Genomic DNA, 24,363 nt, shown 5'->3' on the forward strand with positions numbered 1-24,363 from the left:
CTTACTTGTGAGTTCTACTTTCTTTTTCCCTTGGATTATATAAAAGAATATTTTGTGTATTGTGTCTATTTGATACATACAGGTTGTAATTTCAAACTGGTTCAAATTCACTAGATCTATCCATGAATGGATACACAAAAATAAAAAATAAAAAAATCACTGACTAACTAAACTTTTCCCCTGCTTCTCACATGCCTGAATTGGACTAAAAATCCACCAGTGTAAAGACAGAAATTATGGAGGCGTCACCAGGGACAACTGACTATGAGGAGGGGAGTGCACATATTTCCTTATAAGGCAACAAAACATTCATAGAAGAAGCTGACAAAAATAACTCATGCTCAGAAATAATGTCGAAATAACAATAATCCCTAATAAATGATTCAGAAATATAAGAGCTGCCTATCTGTATATAAATCTGAATCACCAATTGATACTGTTCTACTCACTGATCACATGTGGTTAGTGAAACTGATTCACTGTCTAGATAAGAAAAGGTGATGGCAACGAGACTGCATATTTATGTATAAACTAACTGACAACTCGCAGTTCAATTTAATGTCAGATTTCCTTTTCCTTAATTCACCAGATGTTGAGTGAATTGAACTCAGTTCAAAACAATAAAGCATTTTCTATGAATAGAAAGTCTACTAAGTTACATTCTCCTCTTCTCATGTCATTCCTCTTTCTCCTCTTTGACCTTTCTTTTCCCTTCTCTGTCTCTGCCTATTTATTCCTTACTTTCACTTTCCTCCTTATTTATTTTTTCCCTTTCTCTTTTTTCCCCGCTTGGTGTGGGTAATGAAGCTCAAAAATAACATCTTGTATCCTGTTGAGGGAAACTTGGTCACAACTATCCTTCCAGATGACAAACTCATTCTTAAATGTCTGTTTTCCAATCCAAAGAAAACAGAGCAATTGAGAGAAGAGAGACGCAACATCACTTACCACTACCACCACCACCACTTTTAATTCCCATGCTACATTCATCATAAGGAGGACTGAAGTTTATTTATGTTATCCCCTAACCTTAAATAGGACTGCAAATAAGACTAATAACAGGACCATTTTGTGGCACTCAAGCAAACGGCTGGGCAAAACAGATGGATCTTACTTTGCGCCAGGACTCAAAAAATACAGTCGCCAACTCACTGTTGGCGACTACGTATCTTGGCCCAAAGATGGACCTGGAAGTGGGACCAGTTGTCTTTGATACGAATACGGTTCCTATTCATATCAGCCTCATGAGAAATCATTAACGCTGCTACTATGCAGTGGGGTTAAGTATTGGTTAAAAACTGGAAGATTGGTCATCAAGAAAGTGAAATATTCTGAAGGCATGCCAGATTAGATTAAGGAGCAGAGAAGTTAAGACTAGGATCTTATTTTTGGCACTATTGTCTACTTTTCAACTTCTATTTTTGTCAAGTTCAGTACTATACACTGAATCCACCTTTAAAATACTAGATTTCCGGAGTATGTGTCATCAATTAGAATAGCTTGCTCTTGACATTTCAAGTTCCAAAATCTGTTAAAAATTTTTCAAGTTATCCAGAACTTAGTTATTATTAAAATTGACCACCAATGTCAGGCTTCTTTAATCAAGATAGAATCTTGCCAGGCTTTATAGAATACAGTCAATACCCAGTGATGCACTGGTAAACAACTCAGTAATCAATGCAAATTACAAAGCCCGTAAGAATGCTTCTCTTGGCAGAGACCCTTTAGCAAAGAAAGTTGTACATTCTGCACTAGTTAAAGATTCTGAATGTCTTTCCAGAGAAGGAGCAAATGCATTATATTACAGTAACCCATCGTAAGTCACAAGGCCAAAAAACAAAGCCCCAGACAATAATAAACTTAAGAGGGGTGAAGAACTATAGATCTTAGTAATGACTAAGAAAAAAAGGACTGCTTCTGACTACACTCTACTTTTTAAAATCCTCACTTAGGTAGGGGTTTTATATTTCACCAGGTCACAGAACTTCAAGGAAAGAGCTACAAACCACTCCAATTTAGGAAGTCTATGCTCATCCAGGCAGTTCTCTTAATGCTCTCCCAATTCTTCAGCACCTGATCGGATTGTTTTAGAGAGCTCACTCACCTCTCTATGACCATACTTGCCTGTGGTCAGCATGAGACCAAATGACAATATTTGATTATTTCTCTTAGTCTTTGTTTCCTTTTCACTTAAAAATTTATTGTGAAAAAATTCAAACATATGCAAGAGTAGAGAGTATAGTAAAATAGGACTCCCCTCTCCCCAAAAGAAAAGAACTCCTATGTATTTATTACCCGAGGTCAGTGTTTACTTCATCTATGCTCTAACCAACTTTTTCTTCCACCAGATCATTTTAAAGACAATCCCAGATGTCATATTATTCCATCTATTAATATGTTAGTATATATTATTTAAAAAGAATGGCTAAAAAAAATCACACCACCATTATACCACATCAAAAATAATAGTAATTAATATTAATATTCTGTTAAATGATTGACTATCTTTTTTAACAGCTGACTAGTTTGAATTAAGATCTGAACAATATCTGCACATTACATTTGAATCACAATTCCCCTTTAACCTATAAATTTCCCATTTCTTTTAAACATTTTAACTTTTAATTTTGAAGTAATTTCACATATATGGAAAAGTTGCAAAGGTAGCTCAAAGAATTCTCATATTTCCTTCACTATGTTCTCTTAACTTTAACATTTTACATAACCAAGGTAAGAAATTAACATTGATACAATACTATTACCTAAACTACAGACTTTATTCAGATGTCACCAGCTTTTCCACTAATATATTTTGTCTCTTTCAAGGATCTAATCCATGATACCACACTGCATTTAGTTATCTTTTATCCTAAATCTCCTCTGCATGCTAAATCGCTTCAGTTGTGTCTGACTCTTTGTGACCCTATGGACTGTAGCCCATCATTCAGATTCTCCAAGCAAGAATAATTGGAGTGGGCTGCCATAATGCTCTTCTCTAAAATCTCCTCTGATCTGTAACAATTTCTCAGTTTTTTCCTGTTCTTCAGGACCTTGATAGTTTTGAAGAGGAGTGGTCAGATATTTTGTGAAATGGTCCTCAGTTTGGATTTGTCTGATGTTTCCTCATAATTGTGCTTCCCTTGTGGCTCAGCTGGTAAAGAATTTTCCCACAATGTGGGAGAGACCCTGGGTTCGATCTCTGGGTTGGGAAGATCCCCTGGAGAAGGGAAAGGCTACCCACTCCAGTATTCTGGCCTGGAGAATTCCATGGACTACACAGTCCATGGGGTTGCAGAGTTAGACACGACTGAGAGACTTTCACTTCACTCCTCATAATTAGACTGGGGTTACAGTTTTAGAGAATGCAAAAGAATGAAGTGCTCTTCTGTTAACATTATGTCACGGGGTCTCTGATATCCACATGACTTATCACTAGGGATGTTAATCTTGGTCATTTGGTTAAAGGAGTATCTGCCAGGTATCACTTTCTTTAGTTTTAATAAGCATAATTTCTTCAAGTTTATTGAAGTATGATTATGCAATAAAATTCATCCTTGTAAGTGTAAAATTTAATGATTTTAAGTAAATTTAGAGTTCCACTATCATCACCACAATTCAGTGTTAGAACATTTTTGTCACTCCAAAAAAGATCCTTCATGTTCTTGGGCAGTCAATTCCCACTATTAGTCCCAGTCCCAGACAACTAATCTGCTTTCTGTCTCCAAATATTTACATTTTCTGACCATTTCTTATAAATGCAATCACACAATATGTGGTTTCTTGCATTTGGCTTTTTTTTTCTCTTATCATAATGTTTTTCAGATTGATACATGCTGTGGTATATAGTGGGACTTCCCAGGTGGCACAGTGGTGAAGAATCTGCCTGCCAATGAAGGCGGCACGGGGGTTTGATCCCTGGTTCGAGAAGATCCCCTGAAACAGGAAATGGCAACTTACTCCAGTATTCTTGCCTAGAAAATTCCATGGATAGAGGAGCCTGGCAGTCTGCAGTCCATGGGCTTGCAAAGAGTCAGATACGACTGAGTGATTGAACACACAGGTACAAAGCATATAGCAATAATCTCTTCCATTTCATGTATGAATAGTATGCCTTTGTATGAATATATGACATTTTGTTAATCCATTCATCAGTTGATGGACATGTGGATTTCTTCCAATTTTTTACTATTATGAATAATGCTGCTATGTGCATTTGCATATGTATGCCTCACTGTGGACACGTTTTCATTTCTCTTAGGGAGATTCCTAGAAGTGGAATTGCTGGGTCAGAAAAATAAGTTTATTTAACTTTTAAGATATCAAGTTATTTTCTAAAGAGGCTGTACCATTTTAAATTCTGACCAGCAACCTATGAGGGTTCCAGTTTGTTTCTCTCTTCACCAGCATTTGTTACCCTGCCTGTCTTTTTACTATAGCCACAACAGTTGGTATAAAGTAGTATCTCACTTCAGTTTTAATTTACGTTTCCTTGAAGATTAATGACATTGAACATCTTTTAATGTGCTTATTAGACATCGTTATATATTTTTTGGTGAAATATCTATTCAAATATTTTGTCCAATTTCTTCATTGGGTTGTTTTTTTATGATTGAAGAATTCTTTATGTATTATGAAATTTAAAAATATTTTATTATATATATATTTGTAGAGCATAAATTTTCTCCCAGTATTTTCACTTTAGTGGAATCCTTTGAAGTGCAAGAGTTTTTAATTTTGATGAGATCCAAATTACTAAACTTTTTTCTTTTTTGTATCATGCTTTTAGGGTCAGATATAAAACTCTGTGTACCATAAGGTCATGAAGATTTTCTCATTTCTTTATAGAAGTCTTATAGTTTTAGCTCTTGCATTTAGATCCATGATCTATTTTGAGCTAATCTTTGTGTATGGTGTGAGGTAGAAATCTAATTTTTTAAAAAATTTTTGTATAGTCTTAGCTCCATGGATATTTATTTATATTTATATTTATTATATAATTTATATAATATTTATATATTATATATAATATATTATAATAATTTATATAATATTTATATATTATATATAATATATTATAATAATTTATATAATATATAAATTATATAATTTATAATTTATATTTATATTATTTATATAATTATATTATTTATATTTTACACAATAAAATTACTTACAATTACAGTACTGTATGTTCTTCCACATTACAGTTTTTATAAAAAAGTTTTTAAAACCTGGAAGTTTAAGTTATCTAACTTTGTTCTCCTTTTCAAAATTATTTTTATTGTTCTGAGTCCTTTGCATTTTCACATGAACTTTAGGATCAGGTTGTCAGTTTTTATAAAAATGCGTTTATTCTTTTTGATTCTTTTTCTATTCTTGTGAATAGAATTGTTTTCTTAATTTCATTGCTTGTTGCTAGTACAGGCATACCTCACTTTATTGTGCTTTGTTTTATTGTACTTTGTAGATACTGCATTTCTTACAAATTGAATGTTTGTGGTAACTGCTTCAAACAAGTCTACAGGTACCATTTTTTCCAAAAGCATTTGCTGATTCCATGTCTCTGTGTCACACTTTGGTAATTCTTTCAATATTTCAGTGTTTCATTATTTTATTTCTTAAGGCAATTAAAAAAAATTTTTTTATTTATGTATTTTTGGCTGTATTGGGTCTTTGCTGCTCAGGTTTTTCTCTCTTTTTTTAAAAAATTTTTATTAGTTGGAGGCTAATTACTTTACAATATTGTAGTGGTTTTTGCCATACATTGACATGAATCAGCCATGGATTTACATGTGTTCCCCATCCCGATCTCCCTCCTGCCTCCCTCCCCACCCCATCCCTCTGGGTCTTCCCAGTGCACCAGCCCCGAGCACTGGTCTCTTTGTTATTAATGATTTCTGATGCAAAAGACTCTAACTAGGTGAAGTCTCAGATGATAGAATTTTTAGCAGCAAAGTCTTTTAAATGAAAGTGTGTACATACATAATGCTATTGCACACTTAATAGAACTACAGTATAGTATAAACATAATTTTATATGAATTATTGAAATCAAAAGATTTGTGTGACTTGTTTAATTGAAGTGGTCTGGAACTGAACCCTTAATAATTCTGAAATATGCTTATATACAGAAATACAATTGACTTGTGTATAATGCTCTTGTACTCAGTGAACATGTTATGCTCATTTTTCAGTTTGTATGTGTGTGTGCATGCATTTCTTAATGCTTAATGCTACATACTTTTAACATTTTCTGCAAATAAAAGTTTTACTTTTTACTTTCCAATCTGGATACTTTTGATTTCTTTCTTTTCTGTTTCTTTTTTTCTTTCTTTGCTTTATTTCCTCTTTTTTCTTTATTTTTCTTGCATTTCTGGACAAATATGCTAGTACAGTCTTTAACAGAAGAGGTGCTATCTGACAGCCCTGCCTTTTTCCGTTATCTTAAACCACTCAGTTTTTCATCATTAAGGATATTAATTGTAGGGTTTTTTTCTTGGATGCTTCTTATTTAGGTATATGTATTCTATTCTTAGATTGTTGAAATTTCTTTCATAAATAGATATTGGATTTTCCCATATGTTTTTGTATATCTAGTGCAATAGCTATGTGGGTCTATCCCCTATTAATATGTTCAGTTTAGTTCAGTTTAGTCTCTCAGTCCTATCCGACTCTTTGAGGCCCCATGGACCCCAGGCTTCCCTGTCTGTCACTAACTCCTGGAACTTGCTCAAACTCATGTCCATCCAACCATCTCATCCTCTGTTGTCCCCTTCTCCTCTTGCCTTCAATCTTTCCCAGCATCAGGGTCTTTTCAAATGAGTCAGTTCTTCACATCACGTGACCAAAGTATTGGAGCTTCAGCTTCAGCATCAGTCCTTCCAATGAATATTCAGGACTGATTTCCTTTTAGAATTGACTGGTTTGATCTCCTTGTTGTCCAAGGGACTCTGAAGAGTCTTCTCAAACACCACAGTTCAAAAGCATCAGTTCTTTGGTGCTCAGATTTATTTATGGTCCAACTCTCACATCCATACATGACTACTGGAAAAACCAAAGCTTTGACTGTATGGACCTTTATATTACATGAATTGATTACTGGATATTAAATCAATTGCACTCCTAGGATAAATGGTCAGAGTACATAATAATACTACAAATTGCTGTATTTGCTTTGTGAATACTTTGTAGAGGATTTTAGTTTCTATAATTATGAGGAATACTGCTTTACTTTCTTATGATGTGTTTGTCTGGATTTGGTCTCAGGGTAATACTACTGAAATAGAATGAATTGAAAAGTGTCCCTGCTCTCTCCATTTTTGGGAAAATTTTTGAAAAATTGGTGTTATTTCTACTTTAAATATTGGATAGGATACAGTGAAGTCATTTGCATCTAGACTTTTCTTAGTAGGATCACTTAATAATTCCATCTTTTTATTGTTATAGGTTCATTTAGATTTTCTATTTCCTTTTGAATCAGTTTTGGTAATTTATGTATTTCTAGAAGTGATACCATTTTTTCTAAGTTGCCTTATTTCTTGGAATATGTTTTTTCATAGTGTTACCTTTTAATCTTTTAAATTTCTTTGGGGTTGATAATGTCTCCTCTTTCATTTCTGATTCTGATGTAATATGTTACATCCTGTCCGTTTTTCTTGGTCAGTCAAGCTAAAAATCTGTCAATTTTGTTGCTCTATTCTAATAAGCAACTTTTGGTTGCACTGAGTTTCTCTATTATTTTCTTGTTATATATTTCATTGATTTATGCTCTGATCTTTATTATTTCCTTCTTCTTTGAGTTTTTAATATACCATATTTATGTTTACCTAAATAATTACATTATCAGTGTTTTTTTATTTTTTGGGTATATTTTAAATACTGTTTGCTGTCATTTCTTTTTAGCCTGAAGAATTTCCTTCATTATTTCTTATAAGGCATGTCTGGTAGCAGTGAATTCTCTTTATTTATATTTTAATATCTTTATTTTACCTTCATTTTGAACAGTTTTTCTGGATATGAAATTCTTGATCATCATTTTAAAAATCTTTATTTCCTTTAACACTTTGAATATATTACCTCTCTGCCTTCTGACTTTAAATGTTTTTGATGGGAAATCAACTGTTAATCATAGTGGTGTTCCCTGTATTGAATCAGTCTTTTTTTCTCTTGTTGCTTTCAAGAACTCTCTTTCTCTTTGGCTTTCTAAGTTTGATTGTGAAGTGACTATGTATAGATTTTCATGGTTATGATGTTTGGAATTTTCTTGAGCTTCTTAAGCATGTAGATTAATATTATTCATAATATTTGGCAAGTTTTTGGCCACTGTTACTTTGAATATTCTTTTTCTTTTCTCTTCTGCCCTCATTCTCTCCCATCGCACATGTTAATATGCTTGATGGTTTCTCACAGATCTCTGAAGCTCTATTTTAATTTTTCTTCTTCATTTTTTTCTGTTCTTAAAATTTGGTAATTTCTACTGATCAACTTCAAGCTCACTGATTTTTTTTTTTTTCTTCTGCAATCTCAAATCTGCTTTTGAGTCCCTCTAGTACATTTTTTAACTTTAATTAATGTTCTTTTTAACTTCAGATTTTTGTTTCTTTTAAAAATAATTTATACCTTTATATTAATATACTTTGTTTGACTAGTAACTGTAGTAAATACTGTATTTAATTGTTTAACATGATTTCCTCACTTATTTAAGCATATTTGTAATAGCTGCTTTCAAGTCTTTTTTTGCTGGATTCAACTTCTGCTCTTCCCCTAACCTAGAGATACTTTCTATTGACTGCTTTTTAAACTAGGTGTGGGTTAAAATCTTGTTTTCTTACATGTCTCAAATTTTTTTTCTTGCAAATTGACATTTTATATAATACACTGTAGTAACTATGACTTCTAATTTTTCCCTCAGGGTATTGTTGCTGCTATTGCTATTTATTTGCTTTTTAGTGACTTACCTTTCTAGTTCTGTGGTATCTGTCTCTCTCATACTATGTAGCTACTGAAGTCTCTGGTCAGGTTTTATAATTTCCATTTTCATTTCTTAACTAAGACTTGCCCCAGTATCAGCATAATTTGCAGTTTGCATCCGATGGCTGGTCAGAGTTGTATTCAAACAACTCAGGCCAATAAAATAACACACTTTGCTGATAAATATGTATATGGGTTGGAGAATTCATTCAAAGTTCAGTCAGTTTACAAGTCTTCCTTGGTTCTTATGTTCCACTAGGCTCCTTCTTATCTCTTCTACAGTCTAGGATATGTGAATATCCTGGACCTTCTGTGATCTTTCCTGAAATATGCATGAAGACTTTCAAACCACCAAAAATATGTTAATTTTATCAAGGAGCCATATGGTAGTCTTCTCATCCAATCCTTCTTATTAAATTTCTGGTTAATATGCCAGTCTATGGATAAGGCAATGGCAACCCACTCTAGTACTCTTGCCTGGAAAATCCCATGGATGGAGGAGCCTGGTAGGCTGCAGTCAACGGGGCTGTGAAGAGTCAGACACGACTGAGCGACTTCACTTTCGCTTTTCACTTTCATGCATTGGAGAAGGAAATGGCAACCCACTCCAGTGTTCTTGCCTGGAGAATCCCAGGGATGGGGGAGCCTGATGGGCTGCCATCTATGGGGTTGCACTGAGTTGGACATGACTGAAGTGACTTAGCAGCAGCAGCATGCCAGTCTACTGCCTACCCCGACCTGAATTGCAATCTCAGTCTAGCTATGAGGTTTACACTTCCTTTTGGTTTGCCACTGAGATTGCTACTATTTTGACATTACCCAGGGGCATGTGGTTCTTCACGTTCTATTCCACCAAGCCAGCAGTGGAGCTGTGGTTTTCATGGCTGGCCCTGCCTGAACTATTGTGCTAGTCAAGTTTGGGGAGGGGTAAGGAGTGGAGGTAGGCCCAACTGAAACACCAGACCCCACTTACACCAGTTGTATCACAATAATCATTAATGTAGCTCCTTTTGCTCTCAAAAACATCCAATTTAGGTAATAAAAATTATAGTCTCCTTCTACATAGTGATACTAAACAATTTACAATATTCCTTCAGCAAAATTATTTGCCTTTTAATGCAAGAATCAGAGGCCCAACTGCAGGGATGTGTGTATGGGTGGGTGAGGAGGTCCAACTGCTACTGAATGAAAGTTTCTGTGATGGTTAGATGTGTACAGAATATCCTCAACTGCCTGTCTCCCTAAAGCGTTAGAAAGCACAAACATTTTGGGAGACAAGAATGTCTGTCAATTCTGAAAATCCTTAATTGGTTGGGCCATGGGCTTCCCTTGTGGCTCAACTGGTAAAGAATCCGCCTGCAATGTGGGAGGCCTGGGTTCGATCTCTGGGTTGGGAAGATCCTCTGGAGAAGGGAAAGGCTACCCACTCCAGTATTCTGGCCTGGAGAATACCATGGACTGTATAGTCTATGGAGTTGCAAAGAGTCGGTCGTGACTGAGCGACTTTCACTTCACTTCACTTCATGAGAATTGGGAGGTTGATGGAGGATCAGGATGAGGGTGCTAAATTTCAGCCATAGGAGATAAATAATTTTGCCTTGCTTTACAGAGCTAAGAGGAGTCACTCAATGAGAATAGGTAGAATTACATGATTTATAAAGGACTGCTAGGAAATTTAGAGCTTGAATGAGCTGAAATAAATCCATGCTAAGTGGTTGTGGAGAACATGTTATCTAGACTTAATCTTTTATAAAATAGTAGCTCAGAGGTCTCATTAAAGAGGTTCAAATACTTACTCGGATCAGGTTAGTATTCACCAAGTTATTCTTTCATGGTTTTCTGTCTCAGTTTATATCCACCCAGGAACATACTAAGGTGATATATTCCTCTGGGAGCTTAAATAACTCCTATAAAACAGAAAATTCCCATATAGAAATGGGAGCAATACGCACTTTAAAAGTGATTTTTGCTTTACATGATGATCCACAAAAAATTCCCTTGAGAGAGTCTCCTAGAGCATTTAAATTATGAATAGATTTACAAAATCACTCCTATCACATAAAATGAGATAAGCATGTAGTATCTGCTTCTAGGAATTTTCAAAACTGTTTTTTTCCTTCAAAGAGACTGCAAGGTATGTGAAAATCAGCAAAAATTTGTGCAGTAGAAATTCAGAATATATGATGCATTAACTTCAAATATCTTACTGATTTTTTTTTAATCAACATTATGCTTCACAATTTACAAAGTGTTGAAGAAATCAAAGTGTCCACCAAACTTCATCTAATTAAAATGTCATAATAATTCATTTTTGACCCAGGAATGTGTAACAGTAAATGTTACTATTGCTATATGGAATACAAAGAGTCTAATCCATGAAACAAAACATGCCAACATTATATAAATTGCTTAAGGACATGAATAAGTCTGATGATGGAGTATTTGATGAAATTCCATCAACTTGTAGCATGTATCAGTTAGGCAATACACAGGGTACAACAAAGAAGAAACTTGGAACCTCCATCTTTCTACTATGTAGATTAGAGCAAAATCAAAATAAATGTTTAGAGAGATTTTTTTGGATCTATGAAATAATACTTCTCTAGCTAATCTCTCAGGTAAAGCGGGTAGATACCTTTTAGCTGTGTGTTTTTTTTTTTTTTTTTTTAGCTGTGTGTTTTTATTAGGCTTTTCAATCTCTATAGAAGAATTTTAATACATCTTCTAACCTGATTACTATTTCTGCCTTTAATTAACAAAGAATAGCTGGATTCTAAATGTTTCCTAGTAACACCATCTAGAATTCACAGTCATCCAATACCAATCTAAGGCCGAACTTAGAGAAATAGTATATAAAGGAAACTAAAAGTGATATAGTCCTTTCACTGGAGCTCAGTATCTAGATAAATTCTAAAATCCTACTTTGAGTTATACCAGAATGAAGTGTATTCTACCTGGTCTGTATTTTATGGGATTGAAAATACCAAATTGCACGTTACTGAAATGTTATCAATCTATAATGGAGGGCCACAACTGAAGTGCACCTATAAAATATTATTTGTTTCTCATGAAAATGAATATTGGTCATGCTATTTATGATAAAACACAGTGATCCCTTTATACACTGATGGGTATCATAGGAAGATAGTTATTTCTAGTCTTAATAAAAGCAATATAGTTTTTCAAAACATACAAGAATCAACCTAGTTTTTCTAGGAACTGGACTTGATAGACTTATTTATACCTTTATAGTTACTTTATTTCATTTTCTTCTACCCTCAATGCTATTCAAATTAGATGTCTGAAGAAAAGTAATAGATTTGTATCATGAGGGTTCAAGACTAAAATATAGCTTAGATAAGCATCTTTTACTAATTCATCTGAAGGTGATTCTTGGCTTTCTATGTAAGAATAGAATAACTTGGAACCTATGGAGCAATAGTAGCTATTTTCAACTCACTAATAAAGCATATAAAATAGGGCAGTTATGACTGACTGTGCAGGTTGTACCCTGTACAAGGGCACCTAGTATAGCAGTGTGTTCTACTTTATAAGCTATATTCCCTGGCCAAGCTACATCACCTGGAAGAGGGTTTCCTTTAATACTTACACAAAGGTGGAACCTTTCTGAAGTTGTTCTTAACCTCTGCACAAGTAACAGAAGCCCTCTATAACATGTTTTTAGCATGTAACAGAAGCCCTCTATAGTATTTCTAACAAAATATAATTGATTGCATTGATACTTAGTCAGTTTCCTAGTTGTTACATGTTACATGAATGCTTGGGTAAATCTGCTTACCACTTGAGTTTGAGTCTTCATGACTTGGACTAAGCAGTTTTTAAAACACAGAATGTTAGTTATAGAATAGGAGAAAAGGATGCTCCTACTGTCTTTCTTTGTAGGAAAACCTACCTTACATCAGATCATATTCTCAACATACTAAAGGCTTTTCTTCCGAAATAGAGTTGAGAAGTGAGTACAGAGCATAATACTATTCATATTATTATGATCTCACTGACTAAATTGTCTCCATTGTGGAATTTTCAAGCAATGAGAAAAGAAATTTTTAAAAATCTTAAATAAGTTTAGAGACAATGGGTTATTTGTATAATGGAAGGCCAATTCACTTCAGTCGTGTCCGACCCTGTGCGACCCCATAGACGGTAGCCCATCAGGCTCCTCTGTCTCTGGGGTTCTCCAGGCAAGAATACTGGAGTGGGTTGCCATTTCCTTCTCCAGAATAATGGAATACTTTGCCTAAATTTAGCTGGTGGTGTCCACTCTCCCTGAGAAATTTTATACAGTTAACTCTCAATTAATGATTTGCAAGTGAGTGATGCATGAAACATTTTATATTAATCTTTTTTTTACTACAAAATTAACACATATTCATTGCAAAAGAACTGTAAAATACAGAACAGTCTAAGAAAAAAACTACAAACACCGGAAGTCTGATCACAGAGTCAACCAACCACTACTGACACTTCAGCATTTAATTGAGACATGACAATTTTAATCCCAGTTTGGCTTTCTTTTTCTCCTCTGCACATCATTGCCTCCTATTTTCACTATTTGGTATTTAAACAATAGTAATTATTTTTTGCAAATTAATTTAGTAATTAACCAAGTATGATTTTATTTCATAGGTCTGATATAGATTATTATTCATTCTTATTGTTCATTGTTGTTGTTGAGCTATTCATTAGAATATAAGGTAAATTTTATCTAATCCTGCCCTATGAAGATTATCTATTATACACAACAAAGTATGACATTACATACTTTGTGTCAGATCATTTCTGTTTCATAATAGGGATGCTAGGAATATCTTTCTTAACGTATGAAAAACAAGAAGTAAAATGGTGAATTTATGCTACAGTTAAATATTATATACAAGACCAAAGGCAAATCATTCTCAATAATACACTTATTACTTTATTTTGGTCTTTACTGTATTATTTCAAACTACATTATTAGTATGGGAAAAAACAGAGTTAACTATGCTTATAAAGGTAAAGTACCATAAAAGCCCCAATGCATCTCTTTCAAGAGGAGCTATCTGAGGAGCTATCCTCTTTCTGTGAACTCTGTCATGTAGAATTACATCATCTCCCATGGCTCAGATTATTTCCAATTCATAAAATGCTTTAACAAAAACTGTTATGAAGTGGGTTCTGTTATATATTCATATAACTTCCTCCTCACTTTGGTTTAGCACAGAAATACACAATACATCAATATGTGTTTCATTAAGACAGTTGTTTTGATATAGTAACAAGTTGGGCAAATAGAGGAAGTGTGCTGGATGTAATTTATTTACATTTTAGTAAGACCTCAGATGAATGATACCACACAGGAAGCTCATAGTGAGGTTATGAAGAAATAGTGGCTGAAAAATGCCTTGAAGTTTGGAAGCCATTAAGTATTACTTAATCAATAGCATTGCTTCTGACTTAAGATAGTATAACAGTTCCACAGGGATAGGTACTGTGGTCTATGACAAATATTATTCAATGCAGGCATTAAAAATTAAGGGGGTATATAAATTTTCCAAAATACGATAAATTTTTGAGGTTGTAACTTAGAACATACATCAAATGATAAATTTTTAAATGGATGGCCTACGATATAAAAATCCCATCAAAGTCCAAAGGATAGAACTATGCTTCCCTAATACACAAAAGCTTACTGCTAAAATTTCCTTTTAGTAGAGATGCTAACTTTGTGTTAGCATTTGGATGTCTCCTACTTAGCATGTTAATCCTTTTGTGAATGATTATAAATATCAAAGCAAGTTCTTTAATGAAATTAGAAATTCAGAAGACAACAATTTTCAGTCTACAATTATAGTAGCCTGTACTATTTCTGTCTCCAAATTCTGAGCAGTTCACCTTTGCTTTTAAGACAAATTATTACTGGGAATATTTCAGAGATTAATGTGCATGGCATTTAGCTATTCAGCATGTTCCAAAGAGAATTTTTAAAAATCTTGAAAAAGTAAATAAAATTTTCAAGCAGAAACTGAGAAAATAATGATAAAAGTATGATAAAGATATGAAAAGCATAAAGAGGTCAAGGTGAGGACAACATACAAAAGGTATGTTGTGAATTTTAATATATTTGCTTAAATGTAGAATAAGACTATATTTGTATTAGCCATTATAAAAAGTAAATATTTTATTAGTATTTGTTGTTTTTGCACTTTCCCTTTATATCTTAATCTGCCAACTAGAAAGCAAGCTCATTGCAAGTAAGAAATTTTTGTTTTCCTGTACTATAATTCATAATAATTAGCATGCTGCTGAGTAGAAAATTGATTTGTAATATTTCTTTATTTGTTTGGTGTGAAATATAAAGTACCTGGCCAAGAGGGTATAGTTTAAAAATAATGACTCATGCATACTGTATAAAAGAACAAAATAAAAGTTTCTAAGAATTAAAATAAATTATAACACTAAATGGGAAAAATGAGATTAATTATGCTAAGCTGCCCTAAGGCACTAAAATTAATACAAAGAACTATCTTTAACTGAAAATAAATCAATGTCAATGCACACTTAAAACTTATAGACAATTAAGACTTCCAGAGAAATGAAAACATGAAGATGGCATCATGAGAATGGTTTGACTCAATATAACATACCATTTCTGTAATACTCTATAAGAAGTGATAAATTATGATAAGAATTCTGATTTCCTGATTGTATAGCATATGAACTATCTATATTACAGTAATTTATAGAATTTCAAGTTTTATAGATGTTCTTGATGAGAATTTGAGCACTATGACTTCAGATGTTAAAAACTCATAATTTCAATTGTAAATCAAAATTTTAGTTTTAACAATTCTTAAAAATCACATTTTGAAATGGTAAACAATTAGGTAGCCTTCAAAGTATTCTTAATAAACTCTTAAATGTAAAGTTTTTCTAGCAATTCAGGGGAAATTTAATAATGGGAAATCATTCATTATAAATCTCTTAATGAATTATCATGGTCTGAATAATCCTTATGTTTTTAAGGGAAGAGGTCATGAATCTGAATTCCAAAACTTAGTGAACCATTTCTGGCACAGTGCTGAATAAATGTGTGTTGGAATTGATTTTAATTGAAAAAGATATCACAAGAAAAGTCTATGTCCATCAACCAGTTAGAGTTTGACAATATTGACCCCCAAAACACATGTGGTATGCTTTAATACATTCTTAATAAACAAAGAAAGGGTTAGAGAATAGTATTCTAAGTCACCTTACCAGTATAATAAAGAATATCTGTCTTAAATCAACAATTAATATCCATATTAACAATGGAATAAACTAGCATCATTATCACATAATCAAGAACAAGAATGTTTCCTATCATGATGATTATTAACTTCTAGCCAGTGAAACAGAACATTAAACAGAAATAAGAGGGGAAAAATAAGATAGAGTCATTATTGTTTGCAGACAATTTCATGACCTTGAAAACTCAAGAGAATTTATAAGAAGCTCTTAAAATTGTTAAGAAAGTTGAATAAAACAGCTAGGTTATAAATATCATAAGAAGATATGACTTTTCTCCTGAACAATTAAAAAATGAAATGTAAGCAATTAAGGACAATAACAAGAATACAGCATGCTTATACTTGAATTAAACAGGAAATCTGGGGACCTATATGAATATAGACAGCTTATTTACATCAGAAGCATTACATAAATAGATACATGCAATACTTCTAAAGGTGATGGCTAAATATTGCAAATATATGAATACTACTTGACAGGTTTAATTACATTCCAGTGGATCATTTTTATAAAATCAATGAAGTAAATTAATCTTGAATAATAAGTAGGTGATAATAGTCAAAGTATTCTTAAAAAAAGAACAAAAAGGAAGGATTTGACTTAGATCTGTAAACATACTGTGGAGTTCTAATGGAAACAGTATGGAACCAGTGAGAGAAATGAAAAAACAGTTAGTCCAAAAATAGATCCTAATGCTGATTATAAAATTAGTAAGCAAGAAAGATGATACCCAAATGAATGAGGAAATGGTGCTGGGACAGTTGATTAACTATTGGGAACAAAAGTAAGACACTTAAACTTTAGGTGAAACTAATTTCTGAAAAGGATAGAGAATTAAAAATACAAAATAAAACCATGATGATATTATAAAAATGATGAATACTTACTAGACTTCAAGTTGTTTGAAAAGTAGATAAAAGCAAAGGCCACAGTCAGAAAGAAAAAAATACAGCAGAATTGACCAAATAAATATTTAAAATTTTCTCACATCAACAACAGCAAAATGGCATATGAAAACTGGAGAAATCCTTTTGCAACAAGTTTGACAAAATTAATAACTTAGCATTTAAAAAATCTTATAAATCATTCAGACATATATGAGTAAAGGATATGAGCAAACAATATTTAAAATGAAAACAATGGCAAATAAGCATATGTGAAACATTCTGGCTCTGCATCAATCAATTCAATGTGAATTAAAACAAAATAAATCCACTTTTTGGTTGCTAAATTGGCAAATATTTATAAAGGATACTATTTAAAGCAGGTAAGAGAATAGTTAGAAGAGTACTCTCACATATAATTAGGGAGGAGTTATCAAAAGGAATTTGAAAAGTTTATATACTCTAACCCAAAAATAATCTTCTAATTAATACTGAAAATATAATCCAAGATGCAGATAAAAATCTAAATATAAGAATAGTCCTTACAGCAGTAGGAACAATGGTGAAAATTAGCCAAACTGTCAAATATGGAGGATTTAAAAATTTTTGCTGCATAAATATGTTTCAGTATTAAGTAGCCATTAAAAATGTGTACTTTATGACTATTACTAATAATGTAATAAGTGCTAATTTAAGAAGTACAGTCCAATTTTTATTTTAAAATACACATACAAACATATACATGAAAATATATACTTAGAAATATACATATAATTAGAAAGAAGCAGAGCAAAATCTTAGAATTATTCATTTCTATTTAAATTTTATTTGATATACATTTCTATTTTCACAGTTATTCTATTCTATGAGCATACTTTACTTTTAATATGAAAAAAATTATTTTAAACTTAAAAAGAATTTATATGTATTCAGAATCTACTCAAGAGAAAAAATTCAAGCATCAATAAAAATTAATTTTCTTATACATATGGAATTACTATGCCCATTCATCTATGAATCGCCATAATTTTTTTATAAAAAAAATCTGAGATACCTGATTTTTAAATTTTTTTATCTGAAGAACTTGATACTTTCTCTAAATTAAGAGCTAAAAATGTAAAGTCATTTTTAAGTTCCATATTTGACCACAGTGTTCTTCAAGTGCTCTAATGACCCTTCCTCTAACAACTTCTAGATAAAGTTTACCTGTTCATCAGTTCTCAGTCTCAGAATGTTTATTTGGCCCATTTAGCCAACACCAAGGAAGTCACCTTCAACCAACTGTGACAGACATAGTGAACTGTGCATTTGATTTTCTCATTTCTTTTGCCTGGAACACCAACCATGCTGAGTATTCCAAAAGTAACAATGGATGGAAGTAGGATTTTTCATCAGTGCTTAAAAAATAGCTGCCAAAGTCAAGACATGCAATAACCTTCTAAGTAAGTTTGCTGGCTCCATATTGTGCTTGAAGGCACACCCCCTCCAAACGTCTGCACTCACCATCTGCTATTCAACTGTAGAATAATGCACTCAAGTCTGGTGTTGCTTGGCATAGGCAAGGATAGTCAATGTCCAACTCCATTCTGACATGTGCACCATATCAGGAACCTTATGACACAGTCCTCAACATCAATGCAGCACTTTCAAGCCCCACTGAACATCAATCAAGTACGAATGACAGTCAAGCTGATAGACAAAATCAAAGCCAACCCTAAACACCTACTGAGCATAGAGCTCTCCAGTTTGCCTGCAGCTCACCTTCTATTAAGATGATAGCTTTGGCCCAGTCTTCCATGCCAAAACAAGTCCATGGAGTCACTCTGGCAAGAAGAAGGGTCTATATCAATGTCAACAAACAAGTTCCTTGCTGCCGACCCTACCATCTGTCCTCCTGCTTCCCACCTACCTTACTTTATGTGGACCTTGATGAATGGGATTCTAATAGTCCAAGATTCTAGTTGAGCCAGCGTTTGCAGATGGGGTCAACATGACTGCCCTCTGGGCAAACACCCAGGGTAACATAGCTGAAGGGTTACCAGGATAGTGTTTTTTTACAAATTCGATGTTAGAAACAAGCAAATGACAAAGTTCCTATCAGTTCTTTAGCTTCAGGTTTGTGAATAAAGTGTTTTGTTCGGTGGTTAAAGTGAATGATTTCCCTGTAAATTCTTTGAAAATGTTAAACATACTAAAGAATAAATTTCATTTTCAAAACTAAAGATAAGGGAAATAAAACAAACACATAAAGATAAAACTGAGGTTGTTTTAAAATATCCATGATGAAGTTTTAAGAGAAAGATTTGAAATTTCAGAAATATATAGAAATAAGACTTCATAATGTAATATTAATATAGAAGTATAACATTTCATTCTGCATTAGATGAAACAATATTAGAGAATATTGCACATGCTAAATGGAGAATAATAGCTTTCAGACTTATTCTCCAGAAGTTGTATAGCACTTACAGAGACTTTATAGTAGAGCAGTAGAATTTGATGCAATCTTAAATATAAATAGTTTCTGGGGAAATCAAATTTTCTGATCATAAAAAAGACATATGAAATATAATGCATCAACATTGCCTTAAAAAGTAGTAAATAAAATTAGTTTTCCGAACATTTTGACAAATCTTTTCAATTAGGTCATTAAAAATACACTTCAGACTGAAGCTAACATCATATAAAACAAACAGAAAATTTCAGGAAATTCCACTGGTTCCAACCAAAATCAATTTAATATGCTGATACAATTATGTGCCTTTATTTTTTGTTCAAGGGATACTAAATGTATTTCTAGAATGGTCTATGAATTTACCAAAAACAAAACAAGCAAAAACTTTGCCCCAAATTCAACATATCATTCATGTGAAACTGTAGGCTCTTTAAATAACTAATAATTGTAAAGAGAATCTTTACCACATGAGATAATGAATGTTAAAATGTTATATACCATAAGGCACCATACACAGAATTATTCAGAGCATCTATTACAGTGTTTTGCATATAGTAAGTACTTACTAAATGTTTATGGAATTGATTAGAATTTAATTAAAAGGAGAGGTATAATGAGACTTCTATAAGTAGATTTCAGGTCCTTTCAAGATCATGGGAAAAAGTTCAATCAGATTATATTACTGGGTACCATCAGTTGTCTTTGATGTTATGAATCAAGAAGAGCTCCTATTGTATCTAAAGAAAATTTTTGTAGAATTCTCTCTGGAGAAATTTCAGTGGAATAAAAAGCAGAATTATTTTTAATTTCTAAATATCTCCAAATTTTCTAGCATTCTTTGGTCAAGTAAGATAATGCTAAAGAAATTCTACATAAAACCCAAACTTACAATGTACCAGCCTAATCATCTGGATAATCTCTTTGAGTTTTCCTAAAATATGCTCCCATCCCATTTTCTATGGGAATTCTCCCACTGATTAACACAGAGAATGAGAATTTGGCCTGTGCTCTATAGACACCATTGAAATGTGGCCACCTGAGGCATGTAGGGAGGACATCCAGCTGGCACGCCACATGTTGCCCTGGAGTGGTGTACAATGAGACGGATATTTTGGCTAAGAATACCTGGACAGTCTCTACAAAGGCCCTGATTATGAAAAGGACTTCAGTATCATCATTGTCTCTTGAGTATAATATGAGCCAGGGAAACTTCTGTTTCTAAGTTTATATCTTTTACCCTCAAAAAGCACTTATAAGAAAAATCAAAGAAAGCTGGGCCATTTAGAATAGAATCTGAGCACTATTCACATCACTGGTAGAAACTTTTCTGAGAACCTCAGAGACTTTAAAATTGATGCTGGAGCACATTACAGACTTGACCATAAACTAAAATGTAGCAAACTCTGTAAAACAAAGTATGCAGAAACATAGAATGAAAATTTATATCTGTAGTGCAGTTGTTGGACTATATATTATGAAAATGAATTAATTTCACTCATTTAATTACTCATTTAAGAAATATCTGTTGGTTTTATTTTTATTTTAAGAAACTTGTGGGAAAGAAAATCAGACATTTGAACTGCAATGCCAATGAAACAATTTTGTCAATTTTGAATCTATTTTTTTCAAAACACCATACGTGATTAGAACACATAATGCACTAGTATTTTTGCCAATTTTTGTTTTAAAACCAAAGCTGTTTTTTGTGTTATATAAGCACAAAATCAGAAATTCAAAACCAGCAAACATATTTAGGGGTGAATTTTAAAATAAGCCCACTTGATGCTTTATTAGATCAACTTTGAGCGCCAGGAACATTTTTGTAAAATTCCACTGGGGTAAATAGGGTAGCTAGGAAACACTCCTCATAGAGTGAAAAAAGCATACGCATTATTTTCAAGTTTTGTTTAGAGTTTTTTCATCCTCCTATTGAATATTTCTGGTGATATTTACAATACAATACAAGTATAAATCTTAAGAGATTTATGATGCTGAGAAACAATTACAGCTGGGATTTACATTTGTGTTTATGTGTTATTTTGCCTATAGATTCCAAAAACTAATGAAGAAAAATTTTGATACAAAACACATCTTGGAATTGAAAGACAGATTCCATCTATCAATACACCAGTTGATAGTAGTTAAGACAGAGTTTGACAGTAAGTGAAACAAACATAATGGCTTAAATATGCCACTTCAGCCACTAGAGCTGTCATTTATGAGGTTTTTTTTGAATCATTAATTCAATGCCACATAAATAGGAATTCTTACTTTTCAACAAATTTTGGTGACAACTTGTCTACACAAAGGAAACCAATACCTACAGGGAAACTTTTGTCATCATGTAGGTTCATTTTAACTTAAAATATCATAATTTATTTAATTTACACTTTTGTTCCCTAAAAGCTCAAGAAATATCTGAATGATCTTAGTGTTCCTAAGACCAATGAGTCCTAATTTATGTCAGAGAAAACAGAAGCTCAGAGAGATAAAGATTATTGGCAGGGATCATATGGCAAGTCCTGCAATATACTTACTACAGTCACTTGGAATCCTAATAAAACCATAGAAATTAACATCTTACATTTTTATTAACTTATCATTTTACTTAATTCAAAACATTGTGCAGGACAGTTTTATTGCTGGCTTAAGCGGTGACTCAGAGGTTAAGGCACCTGCCTGCAATGCGGGAGACCTAGGTTCAATCCCTGGGTCAGGAAGATTCCCTGGAGAAGGAAATGGCAACCCACTCCAGTATTCTTGCATGGAGAATCCCATGGACGGAGGAGCCTGGTGGGCTACAGTCCATGGGGTCGCAAAGAGTCGGACACGACTGAGCGACTTCACTTCACAAGGAACTGAAAAAAATTTATTAATTGAATTATTTTTGTAATTCATAAACAATAAGGTTTGGCTTACATTTAGTCTTTTTCTTCAGGAATTTAGAGACTTCACAAATCTTAATATCCTTATGGGTGTTTAAGTCCTAAGAGGACAGAAAACACTGAGATAGAAGTTGGCCCCTCTTCCATCTTTATTGACAGAAATTCTGACTGCCAATAGCCTGCACTGCTGGTTGCTGATCATCATATCTAAATATTGATTCTTCTAAAACATATTTTGAGACTTTCCTCATTTTAGAATTACAGGTGGAAAGTTACTTCTCTTTGATGCAAACTGCATGCAATAAAGAAGGAGGCAGTCCCACACAATAAATATGTAAGGAATGGTTTTCCACCTCTGTGTGCTGCAGAAAATCCCACTGAGTTAAGTAGGGTTCTACCAAGACCACTTAAACATATTAGCCTATTACGCTCCACGTTTCTTTATTGTTCTCAAAAAGCTAATGAAATGTTCCAGTGTAATGTTTATACTGGAGTACTTTTAAAGGCATTTTAGAAAGATGTTTCTCTCATAACTCCAGAAGGGGTTCCACTTCCTAGAAGTGTTTGGTAGACCATGCAGAGGCCATGCCATCTCATTACTCAAACTGTTTAGTTGCATAGCTGGAGAAGAAAATCCTTAAAGATAATCACTAAAGAGTTTCCGTGAGGGTTTTAACATTGCAAAGCGACAGGAATTTAAAAAAAAAAAAAAAGAAAAAACTGGCAGGCATTGATGGCATACTGTACTACTGAATGAATAGATATTTTAAAATACTATGTATTTTCTATCTGTAGATAATGTCGAAATATATTGTCAATTTATTGGTTCAGAGTATTAGTGAAAAATCAAAGAATCACCTGTTTCTCCAGATTCAACTGTTTTATAAATACAAGGAAATACAATCTTTCACTGAAACTCAACCAACTATCTTTTCTGTTGCAATGTCAGTTTCTTCATTTGTAAGATGAAGGAATCAGACCTATTTATATCTATGATCACTTCTAGTTCTATATTTGCTGGTTTTATGATTCTAAATATCAACATTGTATGTTGAGGGATAGCAAAGTAGGCAAAGAACAAGGGATAAAGCTTTATTAAGGTACTAGCTATACAGTAAAATTGAAGGTGAATTCATGCCTTGAGTTGCCATACACAAACACCTTACCTACTAAATATCATTAATAATATGAATGAAAGGTTGAATATTAATGTCACATGTGATAAGATTAAGGCTAAAGTCAAGACTAAAAATATAATAGTGAATTGAGAAATGAAAGAATTATAAACTTCTATTGAACTAATATGCAATATGCCTTGACAAATGGAAATTTCTTATACAATTATATTCAAAAACAATAACTTGGAGAGATCTTGGAGTTTTTATTTTTATTTTCAAGAAGTCAAATCATAATACACAAAAAGTGTTTAACATAGTTCATAGCGCTGACCTCTACTGGATAATCCTAAGAATATCTTATTCTTTTTTTTGAAATTAGACATTAACATTTAATATAGATACTGCAATTAACACTATGTTTCACATCCTTTATTTGCATTAACTCATGTAATCCTTCCATCAACACTATAAGGTAAGTGCTATTAGAACACAGAACCATAGGGATAGCTATCAGTAATGATAGACTATCAATGGGTACCCCCATTTTTTCAATCTGCAAAGTTGACACAGTGCAGCACAGTGTTTCAGTAAATAATATGACTCATATCAAATGATTACATTTTTGTGTTCTTCTTAACAGTAACTACATGAGTAATTTGTTCTTCTATACATGAAAGTAAAGACAGAATAAATGAAATTGGAAGGTACACACTTTTTTTTTCTCACTATAAGCTTGAAGTGCTTAGTCGCTCATTCATGTAGGAC

At 32.9% G+C, this 24,363-nt stretch overlaps 1 protein-coding gene across 25 annotated transcripts in view; it reads right to left on the minus strand.

Annotated features, from left to right (window-relative positions):
* Positions 1–24,363, minus strand: part of ZBTB20 (zinc finger and BTB domain containing 20) — an 846,256-nt gene that overhangs the window by 496,792 nt on the left and 325,101 nt on the right. For 2 of the 25 annotated variants that reach the window (XM_043474936.1, XM_043474931.1), the window contains one exon: positions 10,766–10,876. The exons of 21 other annotated variants lie outside the window; for them this stretch is intronic. The gene's annotated coding sequence lies outside the window, so the exon portion shown is untranslated. Of the gene's footprint in view, positions 1–10,765; positions 10,877–18,901; positions 18,964–24,363 lie in introns of all 25 variants that reach the window. 2 more of the 25 variants (XM_043474937.1, XM_043474925.1) reach the window with 1 other exon arrangement.

This window comes from Cervus canadensis, chromosome 7, assembly GCF_019320065.1.
Source record: "Cervus canadensis isolate Bull #8, Minnesota chromosome 7, ASM1932006v1, whole genome shotgun sequence".
NCBI lineage: Eukaryota > Metazoa > Chordata > Mammalia > Artiodactyla > Cervidae > Cervus > Cervus canadensis.